Below are 24,209 nucleotides of genomic sequence, written 5' to 3' on the forward strand. Positions count from 1 at the left end.
CTTCTGCGGCTCCTCTTCCACACGTGCGGCGTCGCACCTGCAGTCTCCAATCCGTAGGTGCGGAAATACCAGAAGCAGCTGAGATTCTGCAACTTCACAAGTCTCAAACCTTTTCGTCAACCATCCGAAATCGCCCCGAGGCCCCCGGGACCTCAACCAAAAGCACCAACATATCCTAATACCTTATTCAAACTTGTTCCAATCAACAAAACACCTCAAACAACATCAAATCACCCAAAACATATCGGATTCAAACCAAACTTTCTAAAATCTTTCGAATTCCGCTATTGATAAAAAAACCCAACCAAACCACATCTGAATGACCTGAAATTTTGCACACACATCCCAAATGACACAACAGAACTATTGCAGCCCTTGGAATTCCATTCTGACCCATATCGAAATCTCGCCTACCAACCGGAAATCGCCAAAATATCAACTTCGCCAATTCAAGCCTAAATCTAGTTCAAACTTGCAAACCTCATCCCGATCATGCTCCTAAGTCAGACATCACCTCCCGAAGCTAACCGAACGATCGGAACTCACATCCGATCCCTCTAACACATAAGTCAACATCCGGTTGACTTTTCCAACTTAAGCTTCCTCAAAAGAGACTAAGTGTCTCAAACCTTACCAAAATCATTCCGGATTCAATCCGACCAACCCGATAAAACATAACATGGATAAACAAATCATAAAGAAGCAGAAATGGGGAGAACGGAGCGGTAACTCATGAGACAACTAGCCGGGTCATCACATCTTCCCCAACTTAAGCAAACATTCGTCCTCGAATGAATCAAGAAACATACCTGAAGCCTCAAATAGGTGAGGATATCTGCTCTGCATCTCCCGATCGATCTCCCAGGTAGCCTCCTCCATGGGCCGACCTCTCCACTGCACTTTCATGAAGCTATATCCTTTGACCTCAACTTTCGAACCTGACGATCCAAAATAGCTACTTGCTCCACATCATAGGTCAAATCATCATCCAGCTAAACCGCACTGAAATCCAGAACATGAAACGGATCCCCAATATACTTTAGGAGCATAGATACATGAAATACCGGATGCACACTCTACAAGTTGGGTGGCAAAGCAAGCTCATAAGCCACCTCCCTAATCCTCCGAAGCACCTCAAAAAGGCTCAATGAACCGAGGACTAAATTTCCCTTTCTTCCCAAATCTCATAACACCCTTCATGGGCGAAACCTTCAATATAACCTTCTCTCCAACCATGTAGGACACATCTCGAACCTTAATATTAGCATAACTCTTTTGTCTCGACTACGTTGTATGAAGCCTCTCCTGAATTACCTTCACCTTTTCTAAAGCATCTTGCACAAAGTCTATCCCCAATAGCCTAGCCTCACCGGGCTCGAACCAACCAACTGATGATCTACACTGTCTCCCATACAAAGCCTCATATTGAGCCATCTGAATACTCGACTGGTAGCTGTTGTTATAAGCAAACTCTGCAAGCGGTAGAAACTGATCCCATGACCCTCCGAAATCAATGACACAGGCACGCAACATGTCCTCCAATATCTTAATAGTGTGCTCGGACTGCCAGTCCGTCTGAGGGTGAAAAGCTGTGCTCAACTCAACCTGGGTACCCAACTCTCGCTGCACAGACCTCCAAAACTACGAAGTAAACTGAGTGCCCCTATCTGAAATGATGGACACTGGGACACCATGCAATGGAACTATCTCCTGGATATAGATCTCTGCAAATCGCTCTGAAGAATAGGTAGTACACACAGGAATGAAGTGCACGGACTTGGTCAGCCGATCTACAATCACCCGAATAGCATCGAACTTTCTCAAAGTCCGTGGAAGTCCAACAACAAAGTCCATAGTGATCCTCTCCCACTTCCACTCTAGAATATCTATCTGCTGGAGCAAGCCACCCGGTCTCTAATGCTCATATTTCACCTGATGACAATTGAGACACCGAGCTACAAATCCTACAATATCTTTCTTCATTCTTCTCCACCAATAGTGCTGCCTCCAATCCTGATACATCTTCGCGGCACCCAAATGAATGGAATACCGCAAGCTATGGGCCTCATCCAGAATCAACTCCCGAAGCCCATCCACATTGGGCACATAAATCCGGCCCTGCATCCTCAACACCCCATCATCACCAATGGTCACATATCTAGCATCATCATGCTGAACTCTGTCCTTCAGGACAAGCAAATACAGATCATCATACTGGCGCTCTCTGATGCGATCATATAAAAAAGACCGAGAAACCACACAAGCCAATACCAAACTGGGCTCCGAAATATCTAACCTCACGAACTGATTGGCCAAGGACTAAACATCAACTGCAAGAGGTCTCTCCCCAAATGGAATATATGCCAAACTCCCTATACTCACCGATTTTCAGATCAAGGAATCGGCCACCACATTGGCCTTTCCAGGATAGTACAATATAGTGATATCATAATCCTTAAGCAACTCTAACCACCTCCGCTGCCTCAAATTGAGATCCTTCTATTTGAACAAGTGATGGAGGCTAAGATGATCAATAAACACCTCACAAGACACACCATACAAGTAATGTCTCCAAATCTTCAACGTGTGAACTATGGCCGCCAACTCCAAATTATGAACATGGTAGTTCTTCTCATGGGGGTTCAACTGACGAGAAGCATAAGCAATAACTCTATCCTCCTACATCAATACACAACCAATTCCAACTCTTAAGCATCACAATACATGGCATATGAACCTGAAGCTGATGGCAAAACTAAAACTGGAGATGTGGTCAAAGTTGTCTTGAGCTTCTGAAAGCTCTCCTCACACTCGTCCGACCATAAAAATGAAACACCCTTCTGAGTCAACTTGGTCAAGGGCGATGCGATAAATGAGAATCCCTAAACAAAACGGCGATAATAACCCGCCAAACCAATAAAGGAGCGAATCTCTATGGCTGAGGACGGTCTGGGCCAACTCTGAACCGCCTCTATCTTCTTCGGATCAACCTGAATGCCCTCGCTGGACACCACAAGCCCTAAGAAAGCCACTGAACTGAGCCAAAACTCACACTTGGAGAATTTTGCATAAATCTTCTCCTCTCTCAATCTCTGCAACACAACCCTCAAATGCTCTGTGTGCTCCCTGACTACGTGAATACACCAGAATATCATCAATGAAGACTATGACAAACAAGTTAAGATATGGCCGGAACACGTTGTTCATCAAATGCATGAACGTTACTGGGGCATTGGTTAGCCCAAAAGACATCACCAAGAACTCATAATGACCATATCTAGTCTTGAAAGTTGTCTTAAGAATATCCGAGTCCCTGATCTTCAACTGATGATGCCTGAACGAAGATCAATCTTTGAGAACACTCTCGCTCCCTGAAGTTGGTCGAATAAATCATCAATGCGAGGCAAAAGATACTTGTTCTTAATTATTACTTTGTTCAATTTTCTATAATCAATACACATTCTCATAGTGCCATCCTTCTTCTTCACAAATAGAACCGACGCACCCCAGATGACACACTAGGCCGAATGAACCCCTTATCAAAGAGCTCCTAAAGCTATTCTTTTAATTCCTTCAACTCCGCTGGTGCCATATGATATGACGGAATAGAAATGGGTTGGGTGCCCGGCACCAGGTCAATACCAAAATCAATGTCCCTGTCTGGTGGCATGCCTGACACGTCTACAGGAAACACATCGGGAAAATCACTCACAACTGGAACAGAATCAATACTAGGAGTCTCAGCACCGACATCCCTCACAAAAGCTAGATACGAAAGACAACCCTTCCCAACCATACGCTGGGCTTTCAAGAATGAGATCACTCTACTAGGAACATAATCATTCACACCTCGCCACTCAATCCATGGCACACCCGGTATAGCCAATGTGATTGTCTTACCATGATAGTCCAGAATAGCACGACATTGAGATAGCCAATCCATGCCCAAAGTGACATCAAAATCCACTTTACACAATAATAAAAGATCCACATGGGTCTCCAGACCCCCAATAGTCACCACACATGACCGGTACACACGGTCTACAACAACAGTATCACCCACCGAGGTAGATACATGAACAGGTAAAGCAAGAAACTCACGGGGCGTAACCAAATAACGAGCAAAGTATGATGACACATAAGAAAAAGTGGAACCGGGATCAAATAATACAGAGGCATCTCTGTGGCAGACTGAAATAATACCTGTAATAACGTCATCTAAAGCAATAGCATCGGGTCTGCCTAGAAGTTCATAGAAATAGGCCTGACTGCCACCTGATTGACCTCCCCCTCTGGGGTGACCCCTAGCTGGCTGACCTCTACCCCTAGCTAGCTAGGCCGGTGGTGGTGAAGTAACTGCCGCGGAAGCTGATGAATGACCCCTCTGCTGAGATGAACTCGCAAGACGACGAGGGCACTGCCTCCACATATGACCCACCTCACCACACTCATAACAACTCCCAAGTGTTGGAGATGATGACTGAAGGGAACCCCTTACACCAGAGTGACTAGCAGATGAACTCGGCATAGAAGAGCCCTGAACTGATGGAGCACAGGACGAACTATAAGCTGGAAGGGCACTAAGTGATGACTGGATCTGATGAGAACTATGAGAACCATGACCCGATGATGCCCCACGATAACCTGGGCGAGCTGGCTGAGCATGCCTGAATAGACGACATCTGCTGTGCTGAAACTGACCCCTCAAAGGAGTACCACTATAACTACCAAATCCTCGAGGCCTCTTGGCCTTTTCCTCTCGCTCCTGGCGACAAACAGAATCAATCTCATGGGCAATATCCACAACCTCCTCGAACGTAGCACCAATCACCCTCTCCCTAATCATGAGAATATGGAGCTGATAAGTGAGACCATCAACAAACCTCCTAATCCTCTCTCTATCTGTCAGAACCAACTAGATAGCATGGCGAGCTAACTCGGAGAACCTTATCTCATACTGCATCACAGTCATCTCTCATTAACGCAACCAGTCAAACTCTCTATGCAGCTCCTCTCTATGGGATTGCTGCACATACGTCTCTAAAAAGAGAATGGAGAACTGCTGCCGGGTAAGGGGTGTTGCACCAACATGCCTATGCCTCTCAAAAGCCTCCCACCAAGTGAAGACAACTCCAAAAAACTGATAGGTAGTGAAAGCGACCTCGCTGGTCTCCAAAATACCCGTTGTACGAAGAATCCTCTAGCACTTATCTAAGAAACCCTAGGCATCCTCTCCCTCTACACCACAGAAGGTCGGAGGCTGCAGTCTACCAAACCTCTCCAACCTACGTTGCTCATCCTACGAAATAGCAGGAACTATATAGTCCTGAGCAGCAACAACTGGTTGGGCTGGATGTGCTCCCGGGGTTCGAAGTCCCTGCACGAGGTAGGAATCTGATTGCCTCCATTGGCCTGAGAAGTAGCTGCGGCTGAAATCGCTTGAGCTAGGCCAGTGCAAACTGATAAGATCTGAGCCAAGGCCTCCTGAAGAACCGGAGTCACAATGGGCACAACTGGTGCCTAAGGTGGTGCTACTGGAGCGTCCATAGCTGGAACCTGGTCCTGAATTGGGGCAACTGGTGGATCTGCAGGTGTTGCCCTAGCTTCTCTGCCCCTACCATGACCACGGCCGCGTCCTCAACCTCTGGTGGCCACAACTAATGGTACTAGGGGTCGTCCACCCCGACCAGTAGCGCGTGTCCTCACCATCTATGAGAGAATATAATAACAAAAGTTTAGTACTCGGATCAACAAGTTCGCACGACAAGAATTTCAAGAATATGAAGTTTTTCCGAAAGGTTCTACAGCCTCTCGAGGATAAATACAGACGTCTCCGTACCGATCCGCAAGACTCTACTACACTTGCTCATGACTCGTGAGACCTATATAACCTAGGCTCTGATACCAACTTGTCACGACCCCAAACCCAGACCCGGTCGTGATGGTGCCTCTCGTGAAGACAAGGCCAGCCGACACTTCCCAATCCAATTATTAATAGTTAAACCATAAGAAATAAATCTAAAACATGATAAAATAATTCAAAGTTAACAAATGATAGCATAATTCATGAAAAATAACCCAACACAGCCCGATACCGAGGTGTCACTAGTCATGAGCATCTAGAAAAATGGAATACTCCAAATATAACTGCATAGTTTAATACAGAAAACTAAGAACATAAGGGACTAAGATAGGGAAGAGCTCCGGGCTGCGAACGCCAACAGCTGCCTAGAGACTCCTCGGATCCGCCTGAAGCTGGAATGATCAGCACTTGGGAGTTAAAATCAGAACGAGGGCATTAAAATATGCTAAGGGAATGAAGCCCAAATGAAAACAATCAATATATGACACAAATCTCGAAATTACTAAAACCCGACCCCCGGGCCCACGTCTCGTAATTCAATAATTTTTACATCAATAGATTCCTTATCTCCCCACGAGTTCATACATATCAAAAGTTCAGAAATCCGACCCCAAATGGTCCTTCAAATCCACAATTAAAGGCCTAAGTTTCCAAGCCATAGTTTCCCTAATTTTAACCTTTGATTTCCAAATTTTCTAGCTCTAATCCATGAAATAATAGCATAGGAACGAGTTTTAAGTCCAAATACCTTACCTCAATGAAGTTCCCTTGAAATCTCTCTTCCAAAATAGTGAAATTAGCTAAAATTCGCGAAGGCCACAATTTATACTTTCTGCCCAGGCATTTTCGCATCTGCGACACAATACCCGCTTCTGCGGTTCTTCACTTAAAAGACCCAATCCGCATCTGCGGTCAACTCTCCGTACCTGCGCCTTCGAAGGTGCGGTCACATTAGCGCATTTTCAGTTCCTGGAGATTCCTTCATAATCCGCTTCTGTGGCTCCTTTTCCGCACGTGCGGCGTGGCACCTGCGGTCCCCAATCCGCAGGTGCGGAAATACCAGAAGCAGCTGCGATTGTGCAACTTCACAAGTCTCAAACCTTTCCGTCAACCATCTGAAATCACCCCGAGGCCCCTGGGACCTCAACCAAAAGCAAAAACATATCCTAATACCTTATTCAAACTTGTTCCAATCATCAAAATACCTCAAACAACTTCAAATCACTCAAAACACATCGGATTCAAGCCAAACTTTCTAAAATCTTTCGAATTCCGCTTTTGATAAAAAACCCAACCAAACCACATCTGAATGACCTGAAATTTTGTACACACATCCCAAATGACACAACGAAACTACTGCAACTCTCAAAATTCCATTCCAACCCCGTATATCAAAATCTCGCCTACCAACTGGAAATCGCCAAAATATCAACTTCGCCAATTCAAGCATAAATCTACTCTGAACCTCCAAAACTCATCTCGATCACACTCCTAAGTCACATATCACCTCCCGAAGCTAACCGAACCATCAGAACTCACATCTGAGCCCTCTAACACATAAGTCAACATCTGGTTAACTTTTCCAACTTAAGCTTCCTCGAAAGAGACTAAGTGTCTCAAACCTTACCAAAATTATTTTGGATTCAATCCGACCAACCCGATACCACATAACACGCATAAACAAAGCATAAAAAAGCAGAAATGGAGAAAATAGAGCGGTAACTTATGACACGACTGGCCGGGGTCATCACAATTATCATCCACGTGTAGAGTAATAATACAAACTTAAATATGACAGAAGGGTAATTAATATAGAGGTAAATAGTTGATTAATTTTGTGAATGTTCAATCAGATGGATCAATAGTGTACATTTTAATGAATCGAAGATTAAATGTATCAAAAGTGCACATTTTAATCATCGAAGATTAAATATGTTTGACCAGATATCACTAGGATTATAATTATAATATGTCAATACTTAAGGGACTAATAACTTGTTTCGTCAAAATGCTTTTTTGTTGTTTTTTAAAGTATTTTTTCCTAAAGTTAAGGTGTTTAGAGCGTGTTTGGCCAAGTACTTTTTTGGTAAATAAAGTACTTTTAAAAATTTGAGGTGTTTGGGCAAAATAAAAAAAATACTTTTGAGCAGCAGAAGAAGAAATGTTTCCGCTTTTGAAGAAAAGATACAAATTCTAGCTTTTTTCAAAAAAATAGAAGCAGAAAATTGATGTGATGACCTTTTTGTTTTAAAAGTAATTTCTTCATTTCGAGGCCTTAAAATTCTCTTTCGTCATCACCTCAATTTACGTGCGCAGTCTGGGCGCGTAGCCAGAAAGCTATTATGTGAATTTGTGAAAAATGGTGAATTTTGACTTTAAAATGGATTTAAGTTGACTTCAGTCAACATTTTGGGTAAACGGATCCGGACTCATGATTTGACGGTTCTGGAGGATCCGTATGAAAATATGGGACTTGGGTGTATGTCCAGAATCGAATTCCGAGGTCCCAAGCCCGAGAAATGAATTTTTAAAGAAAATTATTTTCTGGAATTATTTATGAGTTTTGGAAATGAAATGAGTTTAAAACTTGATGGTATCGGGCCCATATTTTGGTTCCGGCACCCGGTACATGTCTTATATGTTATTTAAGATAAGTTTGTGAAATTTGGCCACGGGTGTGTTTTGGATAGGCCACGGGGCGGATTTTGGACTTGGAGAATTGCAGGTTTTTAGTTGTTTCAGTGCAGGCCTGCAAGCTTCGCATTTGCAACCAGTCGTCGCAAATGCGACAAGTTGTTCGCAATTCCCAACTCGCAAATGCGAAAACTTCTTCGCAAAGTAGCCCCGGAAAACATTCAAAAGAAGAGCTCTAGGGCTGGTTCTGGAAAGGGATCGAAGAGAATGTAGTTCATTCAAGGTGCGAACTTAGGAGAAGTCTGGGTTCGCAATTGCGAACCCTGGTCGCAAATGCGACATCTACAACCTGCAATTTTATAACTCAACCGCAAATGTTTCATTTTTCACACTCTTTCAAAACCAAAACACTCTTGGTCGATTTTTCAAAGACAACTCTTCTTCCAAATTGATTGTAAGTCAGTTTTAACTCGTTTCCTTCAATCATTAACGTCTTTTCACATAATTTTAACTCAAAATCAATGAATTTCATGGGAGAAATTGGGTGTTTTGGGTAGAAACTAGATTTTTTCAAAAATTGGGGATTTGGACCTCGATTTGAGGTCCGATTTCAAAACAAATTATATATTTGAGTTCGTGGGGGAATGGATGATTAGATTCTGGTTCGAACATCGGGTTTTGACCATATGGGTCTGGAGGCGATTTTTGACTTTTTGGGTAAAACTTTAGAAAACTCATTTTCATGCATTAGAATTGATTCATTTAGCATTTATTGATGTAATTAAGTAACTTGTGGCTAGATACAAGTGAATTGGTGGTGGAATCAAGAGGTAAAGTGATAGTAGAGGCTTGAATTATGTTCGGAGCATCGAGGTAAGTGTTTGGTCTAACCCTAGCTTGAGGGATTAGGAGTTACGTCCTATTTTCTATGTGTTATTTGTTCATGATTTGGAGTTGACAGCCATTATTCATGCATTGAAGATTTTGAGGCATTATCTGTATGGCGTGGCATGTGAGGTGTTCACGGATCACAAGAGTCTTCAGTATTTGTTTAAACAGAAGGAGATGAATCTGAGGTAGATGATGTGGTTGGAGTTGTTGAAATACTATGATATCACCATCTTATATCACCCGGGAAAGGCCAATGTGGTGACCGATGCTTTGAGTAGAAAGTCAGCCAGTATGTGCAGTCTCGCTTATATTCTGGTAGGTGAGAGATTACTTGTTTTGTATGTTCAGGATTTGGCCAATCAGTTCGTGAGGCTAGATGCTTCTGAGCCCAATCGTGTATTGGCTTGCACGTTCTCTCGTTCTTCTTTATTGGAGCCTATCTGTGATCGGCAGTATGATGATCCCCATTTATGTGTCCTTAGGGACACAATGCAGTGCGGAGGTGCCAAGCAGGTTACCTTAGATGATGATGGAGTTTTTAGATTGCACGGTCGAGTTTGTGTACCTAATGTGGATGGGCTCCGAGAGTTGATTTTAGAGGAGGCCCATAGCTCCCGGTACTCTATTCATCCAGGCGCCACGAAGATGTATCAGGATTTGTGGGAGAATTATTGGTGGCATAGAATGAAGAAGGATATCGTTGCATATATGGCTCGGTGTTTGAATTGTCAGCAGGTTATGTATGAGCATCAGAGGCCTGGTGGTTTGTTTCAGAGGATTGAGCTTCCCGAGTGGAAGTGGGAGCGGATCACCATGGATTTCGTTGTTGGACTCCCGCAAACTCGGAGGAAGTTCGACGCAGTATGGGTCATTGTTGATAGGCTGACCAAGTTAGTATATTTCATTCCTGTGGTAGTTTTCTATTCATCCGAAAGGTTAGCTGAGATCTATATTCGGGAGATTGTTTGTCTTCATAGTGTGCCTATATCTATCATTTCGGACTGAGGTACGCAGTTTACCTCGAATTTCTGAAGAGTAGTTTAGCGAGAGTTGGGCACCCAGGTTGAGTTGAATACAACATTTCATCCTCAAACGGACGAGCAGTCTGAGCGAACTATTCAGATTCTTGAGGATATGCTCCGAGCTTATGTTATTGACTTTGGAGACTCGTGGGATCAGTTTTTTCCTTTAGCAGAGCTTGCCTACAACAACAGCTACCAGTCGAGTATTTATATGGCTCCTTATGAGGCTTTATATGGTAGGCGATGTCGGTCTCCGGTTGGATGGTTTGAGCCGAGAGAGACTCGATTGTTGGGTACGGATCTGGTTCAGGAGGCCTTGGACAAGGTCAGGATCATTTAGGATAGGCTTTGTACAGCTCAGTCCAGGCAAAAGAGTTATGCCGACCGCAAGGTTCGAGATTTGGCTTTCATGGTTGGTGAGTGGTTATTGCTTCGAGTGTCGCCTATGAAGGGCGTGATGAGATTTGGGGAAGAAGGGAAAGGTTAGCCCTAGGTTTATTGGCCCGTTTGAGATTCTTGATCGAGTGGGAAAGGCGGCTTATAGACTTGCATTGCCACCGAGCTTATCAACCATGCATCCAATGTTTCATGTGACCATGCTTTGGAAGTATCACGACGATCCATCCCATATGTTAAATTTCAGCACTATCCAGTTGGACAAGGACTTGTCTTATGAGAGGAGTCGGTAGCTATTCTAGACCGGTAGGTTCGTCAGCTGAGATCAAAGAGTTTTACTTCTGTTAGTGTTCAGTGGAGAGGTCAGCCTCCTGAGTTATCGACCTGGGAGTCCGAGTCCGATATGCGGAGTCGTTATCCCCATCTTTTTTCCTGACTCAGGTACTTCCTTCTTCTGTCCGTTCGAGGACGAACGATTGTTTTAGAGGTGGAGAATGTGATGACCCAAAAGGTCATCACTTGAAATTAAATTAAAATCTATATTTTTGAGGCCTTAAAAACCTCATTTAGCATCACCTTGATTTGCGTGCTCTCTCCGGGTGTGTAGCCGGAAAGCATAAATATGAAAATCTGTGAAAAATGACAAGTTTTGATTATAAAATGAGCTAATTTGACTTCGGTTAACATTTTGGGTAAACGGACCTGGACCCGTTATTCGACGGTCCTGGAGGGTCCGTAGGAAAATATGGGACTTGGGAATATGCCCGGACTCAAATTCCGAGGTCCCAAGCCCGAGAAATGAATTTTTAAAGAAACTTATTTTCTGAAATTGTTTAAAGAAATTTGAAGTGAAATTTGATTAGAACATGATGGTATCGGGCCCGTATTTTGGTTCCGGTGCCTGGTACATGTCTTATATATGATTTAAAACATTTCTATAAAATTTGGTGAAAAACAGATGTCATTTGACGTGATTCGGACCTAAATTGCTAAAGTTGATGTTTTAAGAAGTTCGAGAAAATTCTATGATTTTGAGGTTTAATTCGTCGTTATTGAGGTTATTTTGGCGATTTGATCGCACGGATAAGTTCGTATGATGTTGTTGAGTTAGTACGTATGTTTGGTTAGGATCCCCTAGGGCTCGGATGTGTTTTGGATATGTTTCGGAAGGTTTCGGACTTAAGAAAAATTGCAGGTTTTCAGCTATTGGGTTTCTGGTATAGCCTTCTTCACGTTCGTGGGAGTACCCACGCGAACGCGATGGGTTAATTGTTGCTGAAGGAATTTCCTTCTATGCGAACGCATAGCTCAGGTCGCAAACGCGAGGCTTTGGGGGGATATCCCTTCGCGAACGCAGTCCTGGCCACGCGAACGTGAAGGTCAAATGGGCCTGGACAGGGGGTGGGGTAATTACCCTACGCGAACGCGACCCATTGGACGCGAACGCGAGGGCTTGAGGGGATCCTTCTCCGCGAACGCGAGCCCGTTTACATGAACGCGAAGGCTTAACCAGCCTGACCCATCGCGAACACGAAAGGTCTGTCGCAATCGCGAAGGGCATTTTCGCCCAGTGATTTTAAAAGCCAAAAACAGAACACTTTCAGGATTTTATAAAAAAATTCACAAACCTCTTCTTCTCCAAAGATCTTAGGCGATTTTTGAAGCATTTCTTCACCGTAATCTCTTGGGTAAGTAATCTTTAGCTTGTTTTCTTCCATTTTTATCAACACCATTAGATTTCTAGGCTTAAATCATGTTCTTAAGGGTAGAAAATTAGGGATTTGGGTAGAGTTAGGGCTTTTTGATTATTTGTGATTTAGACCTCATTTTGGAGTCGAATTTTGGAATTAATTATATATTCGGGCTCGTCGGTGAATGTGTAATCGGGTTTTTGTCCGAACCTCCTGTTTTCATCAAGCAGGTCCGGGGTCAATTTTTAACTTTTTGGGAAGAATGATTAGAAAGCTAAAATTAAGCATTGGAATTGGATTGTTTAGCATTTATTGATGTTATGAAGTCGATTATGTCTAGATATAATTGATTTGGAGCTGAATTCGAAAGGAAAGGCGATGTTTGAGGCTTGAGTTGGCCGTGGAAGTTCAAGGTAAGTGTTTGGTCTAACCTTAGCTTAAGGGATTAGGAGTTGTGACCTATTTTCTATTTGTTTCTTGTTGAGTACGGCGTATAGGCATGGTGACGAGTATCTATATGTTGGTCACGACCGTGAGTCTGATATTGTGATTTTCATGATTTTGTTGTATTATTCATGCCTTGGTGAAGATTTCTATTTGTTGTGTAAAGTTGTGGAAAGAATTGTGACTTATGAACATTGTAGAGCGTTGACTCCAGTTGTATAACGAGTTGTGAAAATATAAGTGATAATTGAAACTCTAGAGCATTGGCTCGAGTTGTGAAGTGAATTGTGAAGTAAAAGTGAGAAAGAGAAGAGATCATTATGTTGCCCTTGCCGGGCTATTGTTGAGTTGTGGTTCCCTTGAATTGTGTTCTTAATTGATATTACGGATGCTTAGGTTGATGATTCTTTGTGTTGGGTAGGGATTATGGTTATAGCTAGGGATCAATAAGGTCTACACTAGCTAAGGTGTCGGAACAGGTTCGGTTATAGCTGAGGTAGTTAGGTGTTGCAACAAGTTTGGTTATAGTTGTTTCTCCCCTGCCGGGACGTGATTACTTATGCTGTCGAACCTATTGCCGGGATAGTGTAGACCTTATTGATCCCTTGTTAGGACTCTTGTTATGATTGTTGTTAATATTATATGTGGATCGAGTTGCATGACACAACAATGTTATATGTGGATCGGGTTGCACGCCGCAACAATATTATATGTGGATCGGGTTGCACGCCGCAATAATATTATATGTGGATCGGGTTGCACGCCGTAACAATGATATATGTGGATCGGGTTGCGCGCTGCAACAAATGATAAATGATATGGATCGGGTTGCACACCGCAACATTGTTGATATATATTGGGATCGGATTGCGCGCCGCAACAATTATTGATACAAGTGTGTTTATTTTGGATATTAGTTTCTTTTGTTCGCTGTGAATTCTAAGCTGCCTTTAGACTGTTACTCTGGATTTGTTGTTACTACTGGTATACCCCCGTAGTATGATTCCCTATCCCATCTTTACTTGATTATTCCTGTTTTACTTTCCGCTATATATTATATAACTGCACATGTTTATTTGATAGTCTGGTCCTAGCATCGTCACTACTTCGCCGAGGTTAGGCTGAGCACTTACCAGCACATGGGGTCGGTTGTGCTGATACTATACTATGCACTCTTTTGTGCAGACCCCGGTGTTGTAGACTTCGACCGTAGTGAGAGTGCTGAATCTTGTTCATTAGGCGATCCGAGGTAGCCCTGCAGGCGTTCGTAGGCCTTGGCGTCTCCTTCTATCTACTTTCCTGTTTCTACATGTATTTCCAAGAGAAAATGTTGTATTTAATTCTTTCAGACCTTTATTTGTAGAATTCTTAGATCGTCTGTGAGGTCGTGACACACAATGCGACAATCTGGTTTGAGTAGGGAAAGATGAAAGGATCCGCTTGAAGCTGTTCATGAGGAGTTTGAAAGGAGATGCATTATCTTGGTACATCAGCCAAGATCCCAAGAAGTGGTCAAGCTGGATAGGCATGTCATCTGACTTTATGGACAGATTCAAGTTTAATACAAAGAATGCACCAGACGTGTTCTATATCTAGAATTTGAAGAAGAAGCCCACAGAGACATTTCGCGAGTATGCTACTCACTGGAGGTCCGAAGCTGCTAAGGTCAGACCTGCCTTAGAAGAGGAGCAAATGAACAAGTTCTTTGTCCGGGCTCAGGACCTGCAGTACTATGAACGGCTGATGATGATTGAGAACCACAAGTTCTCCGACATTATCAAACTAGGTGAAAGAATTGAAGAAGGTATTAAAAGTGGTATGGTTACAAATTTCAAAGCGTTGCAAGCTACGAATAAGGCCTTACAGTTCAGTGGTGTGTCCAAGAAAAGAGACGTAGGAGCTGTGATGGTTGCACAAAGGACCAAGTCTCCCCTTAAATACTAAGCTTCCCAACACCTCTACTTACATACCAGCCAACCCCAAATTACTAAGCACCCTCATACCAAGCTCTGCCACCAACTTATCAGTCATCTCTACCTCCTACATATCAATCTACTTCACCCAGATATTCCCAACCCTCTCATGTCTACCAAACTTATAATGCTCAACCATACCACTATCAACCATTCCCTGCATGCCAAACTTTCCCTAGACCCCGACCTAATTTTGATCACAGACCTCCAAAATAATATACAACCATCGCTAAACCCATCGACCATCTGTATGAGAGACTCAAAGCTACTGGTTATGTCACCCCCATCCCTGCTACAACCCTTGAGAATCCTTCTCAGTGAGTTAACCCAAACAAGTCCTGTGCATACCACTCCGGCATGAAAGGGCACACCATCGATGAATGTCGCTCCTTGAAATACAAGATACAATCTTTGATTGATAACAAGATCATTGTGGCAAAGGAACCCACTCCAAACATCCACAACAACCCTCTGTTAGACCATAAGGGTGGAGGTATCCACATGATTGAAGTAGAAGATGACTGGGATCCCGAGGGATCAATCGGGTTGATCACAGAAGGTGATGACCCGAAGAAACCAACAATTACTCTCAATCCAATCATAGTCCAGATCCAACCGTCTGAGGACGTTGAGGTGAATATGTCTGTATCTATTGAGTTTGAAGCAACGGCATCCCCAAAGACACCGGTACTAATTGAGGTTGAATTCGTCTCTCCGGCAAATGCACCCGCACCATTTGAGGTTGCAGTCTTGCCACCCAAGGCACATGTTCCATTCGAAGTGAGGATAGCTGCACCGATCCCAGTGGTGATGTCTACCATGCCACCCTTCTATACAAATGTTGTACCCTAGGACTATACGACCGAGGCGAGAAGGAAAGGTAAGGTCAGGATTGAAGAAACTGTCGCAGCACAGGGTATGACAAGAAGTGGTAGAGTCTATACCCCTGAACATCTAGCTGAATCAAGCAAGTAGGCCTCCAATCGGCCGCCCTTCATTGAGACAAGTCTGGACGACCTTTGGAGAAAATACAGGCCAAGGAATATTCGGTCATCGACCAGTTAAACAAGACACCAGCACAAATATCCATTCTCTCTTTGCTACAAAATTCTGAGACGCACAAGAATGCTTTGTTAAAGGTGCTAAATGAAGCATACATACCAAGTAACGTCACTAGCGGGGAAATGGCTAATATGGTAGGAAAAGTGCTGGAAAGCCATAAGATCACCATTTATGAGGACGAGCTACCACCTGAAGGGCTGGGGCACAACAAACCACTGCACATCACTCTGTAATGCGAAGATTATTTCATCACCAGAATCCTGATCGATAGAGGTTCTAGTCTTAACATTGCTCTGCTGGAAACACTCAAGAAGTTGGGTAAAGGCCTGCATGAGATAAAGGATGGAGCAATCAATGTAAAAGCCTTCGATGGTTCTCAGAGGTCCACCATTGTTGAAATTAGTTTATGCCTGCAGATGGGACCAACCTGGTTCGAGGTCGATTTTCAGGTAATAGATGTACTAGTATCTTACAACTTGCTGCTGGGATGGCCATGGATTCATACTGCTGGGGCCGTAGCATCAACACTCCATCAGGCAGTAAAGTTCGAATGGAATCACCAGGAAGTGATCAATTATGGCGACAGTAGCAACCCTATATACAGTCACCAAACCATTCCGATGATTGAGGGAAGAAGGAAGCTAGGTCAATAAACTTACCACCACATTGAGCAGGTCAATGCTATCGACAAAGACAAATGGTGGGATAGCAAAATCGAGAGTATACTGAGTTGGAGTGGGTACGAACCTGGCAAAGGGCTCGACAAGAATCTCCAAGGAATCTCTAAACCCATAAAACTCAAGAAACATGGCACTACCTTCAGTTTGGGATATGAATACACCTGGGAAGAATTCAATAGTTGGTCGCCACCATGGCGCGGTCCTTACTACCCACTTGGAGCAGACCTTACAACAGGCTGACATTATTTATGGGTCAGATGAAGAAGAAGCACTTGCAACAGTAAAGAACTTGTTTATAGAGGATAGTGATATGGATTGTTGCATTATTCTCGAGGAGGAGGAGAGGAAGCCCCTTCCATATAGGATGTGAGCAGAGGGGCACATCTCAAGAATTGGACCATCAGGACAACCAAAGCCCGATGAGCCTTGGGTAGCAAGGCTAAAACAAGTATTATTCACTGTTTTATTTACTAAATGATTTTTTTTGCATTTTTTAATCCCCGCAATAAGATCTTTGATGTTCAAAATAGTTATTCAATTTATCAAAAGCATTTTTGTGATTTTTCTTACGAATTAATATTTATTGCTATTGTTTTCTCTCCTTACTTTACCAATACAATATTACTATTACTTGTCTTGATGAACCAATGACTGTGACGTGCAATGAGACAATGCAACAAATGGACATGGATTCAGAGGAAGATGATATACCTGACGAGATTGTCAAAGAAGTTGAGAACTTTGAGAACAGACCTAAGTCCAACCTGGACGAGACCGAAATTGTCAACCTAGGAGATGTAGAAAACGTCAAGGAAACGTGAATCAGCATTCACCTATCGCCATTGGAGAAGAAAGAATACACAGAATTTCTAAAGAAGTATGAGGACATATTCGCCTGGTCGTATGATGACATGACTGGTCTGAGTACGTCTATTATGGCTCACAAACTGCCGGCCGATCCAATGTGTCCACAGGTAAAGCAAAAGCTTAGAAAGTTCAAGCGTGATATGAGTTTGAAAATCAAGGAAGAGGTCACCAAGCAGATCAATATTTAGGTTTTCAGGGTAGTAGAATAAACGACATGGTTAGCCAACATTGTGTCAGTGCCAAAGAAGGATGGGAAGGTCAGAGTCTGTGTTGACTATCGGGATCTCAATCGGGCCAGTCTGAAAGACTACTTCCCTTTCCAAAATATACACATCCTGATTGACAATTGCGCCAACCATGAGATACAGTCATTTGTAGATTGCTTCGCTGGTTATCATCAGATCTGGATGGATAAGGAAGATGCTGAAAAAACATCTTTCATTACACTGTGGGGAATGTACTATTAGAAGATGATGTCATTCGGCCTGAAGAATGCAGGGGCCACCTACATGAGGGCCATGACTACCATCTTCTATGATATGATACACAAGGAGATAGAGGTATATGTGGATGATGTTATTATCAAATCCAAGAAGACAACTTACCATATAGAAGATATGAGGAAGTTCTTCAATAGACTGTGGAGATACAACCTAAAACTAAATCCCACAAAGTACACATTTAGGGTTCCTGACGAGAAATTTCTTTGGGTTTATTGTGAGCCGCCGAGGAATAGAACTGGATCCATCGAAAGTCAAAGCCATTCAAGAACTACTACCACTAAGGAACAAAAATGATGTGATGAGTTTATTGGGAAGGCTTAACTACATCAGTCGATTCATAGCACAATCTACAGTTATTTGTGAGCCAATGTTTAAGATTTTAAAGAAGGATGCCGCCACCAAATGGACCGATGACTGCCAAAAGGCCTTCGACAAAATCAAGGAGTACCTGTCAACACCACCAGTCTTAGTCCTGCCCGAGCTAGGTAGACCCTTATTACTCTACCTTGCTATGTTAGATGGAGCTTTCGGTTATGTTCTGGGGCAGCATGATAAAACGGGAAGGAAGGAACAATCCATTTATTATCTCAGTAAGAAGTTCACCCCTTACGAGGCCTGATATTCTCTATTGGAGAGCACATGTTGTGCTTTGACTTGGGTAGCTCAGAAGCTGAGACATTACTTTTGTGTCTATACTACATATCTCATATCGAGAATAGATCCCGTGAAGTACAGCTTTCAGAAGCCCATGCCCACCGGAAAGCTAGTTAAGTGGAAAATCCTGTTGATTAAGATCGACCTTATTTACGTAACTCAAAAAGAGGTCAAGGGATAGGCACTAGCAGACCACCTTGCTGAAAACCCCGTGAATGGAGGATATGAACCCTTGAAAACGTATTTTCCTGATGAAGAGGTATCACTCATAAGAGAAGACATTGTGGAATCCTATGATGGTTGGAGAATGTTCTTCGATGGAGCAACAAACTTCAAAGGAGTTGGCATAGGAGCAGTCCTAATATCAAAAACCGGTCAGCATTATCCGGTGCCTGCAAAACTCAAGTTCCCTGCACCAACAATATGGCCGAGTATGAAGCCTGCATCTTAGGACTCAAAATGGCCATTGATATGAACGTTCAAGAGTTGCTAGTGATTGGAGATTCATACTTGCTTATACATCAGGTACGAGGAGAATGGACGGCCAAGAACTCCAAGATACTCCCATATCTGCATCATGTACATGAATTGAGACAGAGGTTCACGAAGATGGAATTCCAGCATGTTCCTAGAAACTAGAATGAGTTCGTCGATGCATTGGCTACCCTATTATCTATTATACAGCATCCCGATAACAATTTCATTGATCCCATACCAGTGAAAATCCACAATCAGCCAGCTTATTGTGCCCATGTTGAAGATGAAGCAGACGGAAAGCCTTGGTTTCATGATATCAATGAATATTTGGCAAAAGGAGAGTACCTGGAGCTTGCTAATCCTACTCAGAAATGCACACTTCAGAGATTTTCCAACAACTTCTTTCACAGAGAAGGAATCCTGTATAGGAGGACTCCCGATTTAGGATTATTAAGATGTGTCGACGCAAAGGAAGCATCCAAGCTACTAGAGGAAATTTATGTTGGGACCTGCGGTCCACATATGAACGGTTTTGTCTTAGAAAAGAAGATACTCCGGGCTGGCTATTTTTGGATGACTATGGAGATGGACTGCATCCAGTATGTCCGGAAATTCCACCGTTGTCAGATCCATACAGACATGATAAAGGTACCTCCAAGCGAGCTTAACATAACAAGCTCATCGTGGCCATTCGTCGCCTGGGGAATGGACGTTATTGAACCAATCGAGGCTGCTGCTTCCAACGGACACAGGTTTATCCTAGTAGCCATCGACTATTTCACCAAATCGGTCGAAGCAGCATCCTACAAGTAGTGACTAAGAAAGTCGTGGCAGACTTTATCCACAACCACATTGTTTGTCGATTCGGAACTCCAGAGTGAATCATTGTTGATAATTGCTCCAACCTCAATAGCGACTTGATGAAAGCTATGTGCAAAACTTTCAAGATCAAACACAAGAATTCCACAACCTATAGACATTAAATGAATGGAGCTGTAGAAGCCACCAACAAGAATATCAAGAAGATATTGAAGAAAATGATAAAGAATCACAGACAGTGGCATGAGAAGTTATCATTTGCCCTATTATTGTATCACACCACAGTCTGCACATCAACTGGGGAAACCCCCTATATGTTGGTTTATGGTACAGAGGTTGTCATTCCCGTTGAGGTAGAAATTCCTTCCCTAAGGATCATACAAGAAGTTGAGCTCAACGACGCAAAGTGGGTAAAAAGTCGTTATGAGCAACTAGCCCTTATAGACGGAAAGAGAATGAATGCAGTATGCCATGGTCAACTCTATTAGAATAGAATGTCCAGAGCCTTTAACAAAAGAGTCAAGCCAAGACAGTTCGCACTGAGACGGCTGGTGTTAAAGAAAATTTTTCCGCATCAAGATGAAGCGAAAGGGAAGTTCTCTTCCAACTGACAGGGTCCATACATGGTTCACCAGGTTTTAATTGGAGGAGCCCTCATACTTGCAAAAATGGATGGGGAAGTCTGGCCAAAGCCGATCAATTCAGATGCAGTCAAGCGTTACTATGTGTAATCTTTATGCTTTCCTCATATGATGTAAATTGAACTACGCCTAACCTGATTCCCGTTTAAGAGGGAATACGTAGGCAGCCCTATGGGTTTGATCACAATTCAATAAAATTTCATTTTCCCCCGCAATTGAAAACTGGGGCAGAATTTTGAGCAAGACCCTCAAAATTCCAAAGCAATTTCAGTCAATCGCCACACGAGCAACAATCAGAATGTCAACCCATCAAACCGGGGTAGAATTTTAAGGAGGACCCTTAAAATTCCGTAGCAGTGGAGGTTGCAATGTCCTAAACTACGTCACAGTCGTCGGTTTATCTAAAAGCTAATTTTAATTTATGTCATACTCATACATGTTATTATTGAAACTGCTTTGTTTAGAAATGCTACCCCAATAATACAGACGGTATCACCAGATCAAAGCCGAACGAGTCAAGCAAAGCCGGCAGGGATACGAGATAACCTTCCCCCTTACAAAACTCACGATTTTTCTTTGAATGTTGGCACCAGGATTGTGAAATCATTAGACATACTGTATGCCCACGGGACAAACATTGTTCAAAATACGATTCTCAGAATTGTCGCACTTACTAACATTTGCTTCAGCACACACCAGTGATGTTTTGTATGTCACAATGTTCCCAGTAATCACAACGCCGCAATCTGCTATCAGCTAAGAAAACTCTATTGTCATTTGTTATCTTATTTCTTGCATAAGGCTACCATTCTGCCTTCCGAGACTAAACGCTATCTCCATCTGCATTTGCATTGCATAAGGCTAATATTCTACCTTCCAATCTGCATAAGGCTACCATTCTGCCTTGCGAGGTTAAGCTCTACCTCCATCTGCATCTGCATTGCATAAGGTTACTATTTTTCCTTCCAATTTGCATGAGGCTACCATTCTGCCTTCCGAGGTTAAGCTCTACCTCTACCTACATCTGCATTGCATAAGGAAACTATTTTTCCTTCCAAATTGCATAAGGCTACCATTCTGACTTGCGAGACTAAACGTTGTCTCCATCTGCATTTGCATTGCATAAGGCTACTATTATACCTTCCAATTTACATAAGGCTACCATTCTTCCTTTAGAGGTTAAGCTCTACCTCCACCTGCATCTGTATTGCATAAGGCTACTATTCTGCCTTCCAATCTGCATAAGGCTTCCATTCTGCCTTCTGAGGCTAAGCTTTACCTCCAATTTTCTTCGAAACTGAGTGTTATCCCAAACATTATTTATCTCGCTTCTCTTACGAGCTAAGCTCTGCCCTTCAATTCGCAAGACTGGGCTCTGTCTTGTCCGCATCATACTACTGCATCCTTTATGGGCTGAAATATCGCCAACTCATCCAAAGGCATCATCGTTCGGAGGCACCATCTTCATAGCCCGAGAACACCATGTCATGGCCTGAGGATCTCTTTCAAACTTTTGCATATCATTATTCAAAGGCATCATGGTTCGGAGGCACCATCCTCATAGCCTGAGAACATCATTTCATGGCCTTCGAATCCTGCATCAAACCATACATGGCCCAGGACATCATGGTCTGAGGACGCCATTCCTAACCGTCCAAAGACAACGTTCATGGTCCGACGAGAATTTGCATCATGTTTAAATTTATGCACAATATACGCTTGTGTTGCTTCTATTTGTAGGTAAGATGGCGAGCAACGACTATCCTAGAAGGAGCGATCCCGCTCTAGTTCCCTCAAGCCATATCAAACTTAACCCTTCCCGTAAACCGTTCACTCACCCAGCCCTAAATGTTGCGTCCGTTCTTGAAATGGCTTCATCGGTATACTCCACCGATGGATCCTGAACTACATACGGCCTGATTCTTGTAAAATTAGGGATATGTAGGCAACTCAAAAAATAGGGTGCTGCCTAAACTCTTCAAACCGTTTTGCTCGATCAAAATTGGCCATCATATCTTTACCTGACAACTCTTTCATCTTTCCCAGGTAAAGAGGGGCAGCTATTAATACCCAATTTTTCCTCAAACTATTTTTAAATTTGCATATATACCTTCAAAATCACTTTTTATAATAATTGGTATTTTTCCATAATTTTCCATATTATTAATTTATTTTTTTAATTTATTCAGTATTTTATATCCAATAATTATTCATAAATTAAATTACAAGTAATTTCAAAGTATTTCTTAGTTTAATATATCATTTTTAATCCTATTAGGGTTTAGTTATTTCACAAATTAGCCAATTTGGCTTTGTTTGGCTATAATTACAATGATTTTACAATTATAGCCTAATTGTACACTTTATGCTATTTTAATTCAATAATCAGTCATTTTACATTTTAAATATTAGTTAAGTACCTTAATTTTACCTATTTAGCTTTAATTTTATTTTATCTAATTATTAGCTAGTTTTATTAATTATTTATCTAATTTTGATGGGTATTTAACAATTTGCCATTCTTATTTAAATTATAGCCTAATTAAAACCTGGTCAAAATTAAATAACCCACCAGACCCAAGACCAATGCACCATACCACCCAGACCAATCCCTCACTCAATCTCAACCGTTGATTAATTTCAATCAACGGTCCAGATCCACCTTACCATAATTAAACCCTAAGACTACCCCCTCTCCCTCTCTCATTCTCTCTCAACTAGTCTTTTTATCTCCCTCTCTCTATCTCTGGTTCTCTCTATAACTTTCTCTTTTCCCCTCCTCTCCGATGGACCCTGTCCACCTTCTCCGTCCACCTCCCTCGCCAGAAACTATGGCCTCTCATCATCTCCTGGCCTCTGCTTCACCCAACGCCGGTTTGACACTACCCTGAGGTCCTTAGATGAATATTGAGCGGTTCAACTCCTACCCATGGTCCTTCATGCCATTTTTCGGCCACCTCCGGCCGTTTGAGTAAGATCTATGACTTTTCCGGCTAAAACCAGTAACATTTTAAGGTTTTCTCATCTTCTCTGGGTTCTTTGAAACCGTAACTCTTAAGACTTTCCGATTTCTTTTAGATCTATCCTAGATCTGTGTATATTATGATCTTTTGTTGTTTTCCTCAATGGTTATTTCAATTTTTCTAAAGTAACTCTTCATCTTCGAACTAGGGTTCTTAAACACCTTTTCAAAAATGCTTTGTTCTGATTTTTTTTTTTGGTATTAATATACGACTCTCACTATGTTTAAACGTTTGTTTGAGCCTTCTTCTTTATCCGAGTTATTATGTTGAAAACCCTAATTTTTGGCTTTAGTTTTGGATTCTGAGTTCGTCTTTACTGTTTGTTCATTCGATTTGTCTGTATGTTTGATTCTCATGAATACGCTTTGATTAATTAGAGTATTTTATGATTTTCACCTTAGTAATGTCTTATTAAGGTTTCCGATCTGGTTCTTCCTGTTTATACGGCATTTATTGGTTTATTCATGGAAGTCTATCCTATTTACCTTAATATAATACCATTTTCGATTCGTGAATCCTTGATTTACTGTGTTGATACCCTCATATTGATTTTTAGCTATTCTTTTCCT

Source organism: Nicotiana tabacum, chromosome 3 (assembly GCF_000715075.1).
Source record: "Nicotiana tabacum cultivar K326 chromosome 3, ASM71507v2, whole genome shotgun sequence".
Lineage (NCBI taxonomy): Eukaryota > Viridiplantae > Streptophyta > Magnoliopsida > Solanales > Solanaceae > Nicotiana > Nicotiana tabacum.